The sequence below is a fragment of the Berghia stephanieae genome, chromosome 11 (genome assembly GCF_034508935.2).
Source record: "Berghia stephanieae isolate SIO BIC M18660-M18661 chromosome 11, UCSD_Bste_1.3, whole genome shotgun sequence".
Taxonomy (NCBI): domain Eukaryota; kingdom Metazoa; phylum Mollusca; class Gastropoda; order Nudibranchia; family Aeolidiidae; genus Berghia; species Berghia stephanieae.
Genome location: NC_088370.1, coordinates 44,123,161 through 44,130,660, shown reverse-complemented (window position 1 = coordinate 44,130,660; position 7,500 = coordinate 44,123,161). Strand labels below are relative to the sequence as shown.

The following is a 7,500-nucleotide window of genomic DNA, read 5'->3' as shown; positions in this document are numbered from 1 at the left end:
ATGCTTTAGAAGCGACTACGACAGTGATATACCAGTGATCTAGAATGTCATCGTGTCCAAGTTTGGATGCTTCTAGAAGCGACATACGACAGTGATAATACAGTGATCTAGAATGTCATCGTGTCCAAGTTTGGATGCTTCTAGAAGCGACATACGACAGTGATAATACAGTGATCTAGAATGTCATCGTGTCCAAGTTTGGATGCTTCTAGAAGCGACATACGACAGTGATAATACAGTGATCTAGAATGTCATCGGTCCAAGTTTGGATGCTTCTAGAAGCGACATACGACAGTGATAATACAGTGATCTAGAATGTCATCGTGTCCAAGTTTGGATGCTTCTAGAAGCGACATACGACAGTGATATACCAGTGATCTAGAATGTCATCGTGTCCAAGTTTGGATGCTTCTAGAAGCGACATACGACAGTGATCATACCAGTGATCTAGAATGTCATCGTGTCAAGTTTGGATGCTTCTAGAAGCGACATACGACGTGATATACCAGTGATCTAGAATGTCATCGTGTCCAAGTTTGGATGCTTCTAGAAGCGACATACGACAGTGATCATACAGTGATCTAGAATGTCATCGTGTCCAAGTTTGGATGCTTCTAGAGCGACATACGACAGTGATCATACAGTGATCTGAATGTCATCGTGTCCAAGTTTGGATGCTTCTAGAAGCGACATACGACAGTGATCATACAGTGATCTAGAATGTCATCGTGTCCAAGTTTGGATGCTTCTAGAAGCGACATACGACAGTGATTACAGTGATCTAGAATGTCATCGTGTCCAGTTTGGATGCTTCTAGAAGCGACATACGACAGTGATCATACCAGTGATCTAGAATGTCATCGTGTCCAAGTTGGATGCTTCTAGAAGCGACATACGACAGTGATATACCAGTGATCTAGATGTCATCGTGTCCAAGTTTGGATGCTTCTAGAAGCGACATACGACAGTGATCATACCAGTGATCTAGATGTCATCGTGTCCAAGTTTGGATGCTTCTAGAAGCGACATACGACAGTGATCATACCAGTGATCTAGAATGTCATCGTGTCCAAGTTTGGATGCTTCTAGAAGCGACATACGACAGTGATATACCAGTGATCTAGAATGTCATCGTGTCCAAGTTTGGATGCTTCTAGAAGCGACATACGACAGTGATAATACCATGATCTAGAATGTCATGTGTCAAGTTTGGATGCTTCTAGAAGCGACATACGACAGTGATCATACCAGTGTCTAGAATGTCATGTGTCCAAGTTTGGATGCTTCTAGAAGCGACATACGACAGTGATATACCAGTGATCTAGAATGTCTCGTGTCCAAGTTTGGATGCTTCTAGAAGCGACATACGACAGTGATCATACAGTGATCTAGAATGTCATCGTGTCCAAGTTTGGATCTTCAGAAGCGACATACGACAGTGATCATACCATGATCTAGAATGTCATCGGTCCAAGTTTGGTGCTTCTAGAAGCGACATACGACAGTGATAATACCATGATCTAGAATGTCATCGTGTCCAAGTTTGGATGCTTCTAGAAGCGACATACGACGTGATATACCAGTGATCTAGAATGTCATCGTGTCCAAGTTGGATGCTTCTAGAAGCGACATACGCAGTGATCATACATGATCTAGAATGTCATCGTGTCCAAGTTTGGATGCTTCTAGAAGCGACATACGACAGTGATCATACAGTGATCTAGAATGTCATCGTGTCCAAGTTTGGATGCTTCTAGAAGCGACATACGACAGTGATATACCAGTGATCTAGAATGTCATCGGTCCAAGTTTGGATGTTCTAGAAGCGACATACGACAGTGATAATACAGTGATCTAGAATGTCATCGTGTCCAAGTTTGGATGCTCTAGAAGCGACATACGACAGTGATATCCAGTGATCTAAAGTCATCGTGTCCAAGTTGGATGCTTCTAGAAGCGACATACGACAGTGATAATACCATGATCTAGAATGTCTTGCGTTGTGCTTAGAAGCGACATACGACAGTGATAATACCAGTGATCTAGAATGTCATCGTGTCCAAGTTTGGATGCTTCTAGAACGACATACGACAGTGATCATACCAGTGATCTAGAATTCATCGGTCCAAGTTTGGATGCTTCTAGAAGCGACATACGACATGATCATACAGTGATCTAGAATGTCATCGTGATTTGATGCTTCTAGAAGCGACATACGACAGTGATAATACCAGTGATCTAGAATGTCATCGTGTCCAAGTTTGGATGCTTCTAGAAGCGACATACGACAGTGATAATACCAGTGATCTAGAATGTCATCGTGTCCAAGTTTGGATGCTTCTAGAAGCGACATACGACAGTGATCATACCAGTGATCTAGAATGTCATCGTGTCCAAGTTTGGATGCTTCTAGAAGCGACATACGACAGTGATAATACCAGTGATCTAGAATGTCATCGTGTCCAAGTTTGGATGCTTCTAGAAGCGACATACGACAGTGATCATACCAGTGATCTAGAATGTCATCGTGTCCAAGTTTTGGATGCTTCTAGAAGCGACATACGACAGTGATCATACCAGTGATCTAGAATGTCATCGTGTCCAAGTTTGGATGCTTCTAGAAGCGACATACGACAGTGATCATACCAGTGATCTAGAATGTCATCGTGTCCAAGTTTGGATGCTTCTAGAAGCGACATACGACAGTGATCATACCAGTGATCTAGAATGTCATCGTGTCCAAGTTTGGATGCTTCTAGAAGCGACATACGACAGTGATCAATACCAGTGATCTAGAATGTCATCGTGTCCAAGTTTGGATGCTTTAGAAGCGACATACGACAGTGATCATACAGTGATCTAGAATGTCATCGTGTCCAAGTTTGGTGCTCTAGAACGACATCGACAGTGATCTACAGTATTGAATTGTCATGTTCAGTTGAGCTTCAGAAGGACTACGACTGATCTCCAGTGTTGAAGCATTGCAGTTTGAGTTCTAGAAGCATCGCAGTGTTCAGGACTAGAGTATTCCAATTGATGTTCTGGCAATGATGTACATGATGAATCGTGTCAAGTATGTCAGTGCTCGAAGGATCAGTGACAACAGTGTCAAGTTGTGTCAAGTGGAGTCGAACATTACAGTGATCATCGCAAGTATCTTCAAGGACTAGACGACATGACAGATACGAATGATGTTCAGGTAGAAGACATACCAGTGATCACGTGATGATTCGGCCAAGGTCTACGATAGAGTCATCGTGTCAATGATGTCAGGGACTAAAGGACATACCAGTGATATCAGTTATGTCTCAGAGCTCAACACATGACATGATATACGTGTCAGTTATGTTCAAGGTTAGAAGGATCGATGATTCGTGCATTATGTCAGACTTGAAGGACATATAGGTACGTGTCAATGAGTTCAGTGGCTCGAGTGACATACATGACTGAATGTCTGGTCAAGTTTGGATCTTTAGAAGCGATACGACAGTTATACCATCTAGATCGTGTCATTTGTTCAGGAATCGACAATCCAGTTAATGTCATTCAATGTCTAGATCACATATAATGAGCTCGTGTCCATTGCTTGAACGATACAAGACTCCGATCTATGTCTTCATTGGATTAGAAGGAATGAGTGATAACCAGATCTAGTTCGTTAGTTTGAGCGACATACAGGCACAGAGAATCTCTCTTGTTTAGAAACAAATATACATAAGATGGTCCAAGTTGCTTAGAGGACACGATGATACGATTAGATGTCATGTCCAGTTTGAGCTTAGAGGACATTAAGCGACAGTGATCATACCAGTGATCTAGAATGTCATCGTGTCCAAGTTTGGATGCTTCTAGAAGCGACATACGACAGTGATCATACCAGTGATCTAGAATGTCATCGTGTCCAAGTTTGGATGCTTCTAGAAGCGACATACGACAGTGATCATACCAGTGATCTAGAATGTCATCGTGTCCAAGTTTGGATGCTTCTAGAAGCGACATACGACAGTGATCATACAGTGATCTAGAATGTCATCGTGTCCAAGTTTGGATGCTTCTAGAAGCGACATACGACAGTGATCATACCAGTGATCTAGAATGTCATCGTGTCCAAGTTTGGATGCTTCTAGAAGCGACATACGACAGTGATCATACCAGTGATCTAGAATGTCATCGTGTCCAAGTTTGGATGCTTCTAGAAGCGACATACGACAGTGATATACCAGTGATCTAGAATGTCATCGTGTCCAAGTTTGGATGCTTCTAGAAGCGACATACGACAGTGATCATACCAGTGATCTAGAATGTCATCGTGTCCAAGTTTGGATGCTTCTAGAAGCGACATACGACAGTGATCATACCAGTGATCTAGAATGTCATCGTGTCCAAGTTTGGATGCTTCTAGAAGCGACATACGACAGTGATCATACCAGTGATCTAGAATGTCATCGTGTCCAAGTTTGGATGCTTCTAGAAGCGACATCGACAGTGATCATACAGTGATCTAGATGTCATCGTGTCCAAGTTTGGATGCTTCTAGAAGCGACATACGACAGTGATCATACCGTGATCTGAATGTCATCGTGTCCAAGTTTGGATGCTTCTAGAAGCGACATACGACAGTGATCATACCAGTGATCAGAATGTCATCGTGTCCAAGTTTGGATGTTCTAGAAGCGACATACGACAGTGTCATACAGTGATCTAGAATGTCACGTGTCCAAGTTTGGATGCTTCTAGAAGCGACATACGACAGTGATCATACCAGTGATCTAGAATGTCATCGTGTCCAAGTGGATGCTCTAGAAGCGACATACGACAGTGATCATACCAGGATCTAATGCATCGTGTCCAAGTTTGGATGCTTCTAGAAGCGACATACGACAGTGATCATACCAGTGATCTAGAATGTCATCGTGTCCAAGTTTGGATGCTTCTAGAAGCGACATACGACAGTGATCATACCAGTGATCTAGAATGTCATCGTGTCCAAGTTTGGATGCTTCTAGAAGCGACATACGACAGTGATCATACCAGTGATCTAGAATGTCATCGTGTCCAAGTTTGGATGCTTCTAGAAGCGACATACGACAGTGATCATACCAGTGATCTAGAATGTCATCGTGTCCAAGTTTGGATGCTTCTAGAAGCGACATACGACAGTGATCATACCAGTGATCTAGAATGTCATCGTGTCCAAGTTTGGATGCTTCTAGAAGCGACATACGACAGTGATCATACCAGTGATCTAGAATGTCATCGTGTCCAAGTTTGGATGCTTCTAGAAGCGACATACGACAGTGATCATACCAGTGATCTAGAATGTCATCGTGTCCAAGTTTGGATGCTTCTAGAAGCGACATACGACAGTGATCATACCAGTGATCTAGAATGTCATCGTGTCCAAGTTTGGATGCTTCTAGAAGCGACATACGACAGTGATCATACCAGTGATCTAGAATGTCATCGTGTCCAAGTTTGGATGCTTCTAGAAGCGACATACGACAGTGATCATACCAGTGATCTAGAATGTCATCGTGTCCAAGTTTGGATGCTTCTAGAAGCGACATACGACAGTGATCATACCAGTGATCTAGAATGTCATCGTGTCCAAGTTTGGATGCTTCTAGAAGCGACATACGACAGTGATCATACCAGTGATCTAGAATGTCATCGTGTCCAAGTTTGGATGCTTCTAGAAGCGACATACGACAGTGATCATACCAGTGATCTAGAATGTCATCGTGTCCAAGTTTGGATGCTTCTAGAAGCGACATACGACAGTGATCATACCAGTGATCTAGAATGTCATCGTGTCCAAGTTTGGATGCTTCTAGAAGCGACATACGACAGTGATCATACCAGTGATCTAGAATGTCATCGTGTCCAAGTTTGGATGCTTCTAGAAGCGACATACGACAGTGATCATACCAGTGATCTAGAATGTCATCGTGTCCAAGTTTGGATGCTTCTAGAAGCGACATACGACAGTGATCATACCAGTGATCTAGAATGTCATCGTGTCCAAGTTTGGATGCTTCTAGAAGCGACATACGACAGTGATAATACCAGTGATCTAGAATGTCATCGTGTCCAAGTTTGGATGCTTCTAGAAGCGACATACGACAGTGATCATACCAGTGATCTAGAATGTCATCGTGTCCAAGTTTGGATGCTTCTAGAAGCGACATACGACAGTGATCATACCAGTGATCTAGAATGTCATCGTGTCCAAGTTTGGATGCTTCTAGAAGCGACATACGACAGTGATCATACCAGTGATCTAGAATGTCATCGTGTCCAAGTTTGGATGCTTCTAGAAGCGACATACGACAGTGATCATACCAGTGATCTAGAATGTCATCGTGTCCAAGTTTGGATGCTTCTAGAAGCGACATACGACAGTGATCATACCAGTGATCTAGAATGTCATCGTGTCCAAGTTTGGATGCTTCTAGAAGCGACATACGACAGTGATCATACCAGTGATCTAGAATGTCATCGTGTCCAAGTTTGGATGCTTCTAGAAGCGACATACGACAGTGATCATACCAGTGATCTAGAATGTCATCGTGTCCAAGTTTGGATGCTTCTAGAAGCGACATACGACAGTGATCATACCAGTGATCTAGAATGTCATCGTGTCCAAGTTTGGATGCTTCTAGAAGCGACATACGACAGTGATCATACCAGTGATCTAGAATGTCATCGTGTCCAAGTTTGGATGCTTCTAGAAGCGACATACGACAGTGATCATACCAGTGATCTAGAATGTCATCGTGTCCAAGTTTGGATGCTTCTAGAAGCGACATACGACAGTGATCATACCAGTGATCTAGAATGTCATCGTGTCCAAGTTTGGATGCTTCTAGAAGCGACATACGACAGTGATCATACCAGTGATCTAGAATGTCATCGTGTCCAAGTTTGGATGCTTCTAGAAGCGACATACGACAGTGATCATACCAGTGATCTAGAATGTCATCGTGTCCAAGTTTGGATGCTTCTAGAAGCGACATACGACAGTGATCATACCAGTGATCTAGAATGTCATCGTGTCCAAGTTTGGATGCTTCTAGAAGCGACATACGACAGTGATCATACCAGTGATCTAGAATGTCATCGTGTCCAAGTTTGGATGCTTCTAGAAGCGACATACGACAGTGATCATACCAGTGATCTAGAATGTCACGAGGAAGGGGTGACGTGGCTCAGCGGTACGGTCTTTGCTTCGGACCTGAAAGGTACCGAGTTCGACCACCCCCTGCCTGAGCTGTGTGGCCGTGAGCAAGTCATCTTGCCCTAGCTCAATTTGCGGCGCTGAACTGCGGCTGACGCCTGGGTTATTCCAGTCTACCCTTGGTATGGACCCTAGAGAAAAATTTATTTCCCCCATGGGATGAATAAAGGGAATTTTAAAAATTTTATATGAATGTTTGAAACTTATTGGTGGTGGTTTTAGTCACTCTGAGCCGTATAAAGGAACAAGACTTCACATTTGTG

At 43.0% G+C, this 7,500-nt stretch overlaps 1 protein-coding gene and 1 long non-coding RNA gene across 2 annotated transcripts in view; one reads left to right on the top strand and one right to left on the bottom strand.

The window, feature by feature from the left end:
* LOC144956444 (uncharacterized) overlaps positions 1-7,500 on the bottom strand; it is a 150,384-nt gene that overhangs the window by 98,855 nt on the left and 44,029 nt on the right. The window lies entirely within an intron of this gene.
* Positions 1-7,500, top strand: part of LOC144957096 (uncharacterized) — a 17,865-nt gene that overhangs the window by 9,093 nt on the left and 1,272 nt on the right. The gene's annotated exons all lie outside the window — the stretch shown is intronic.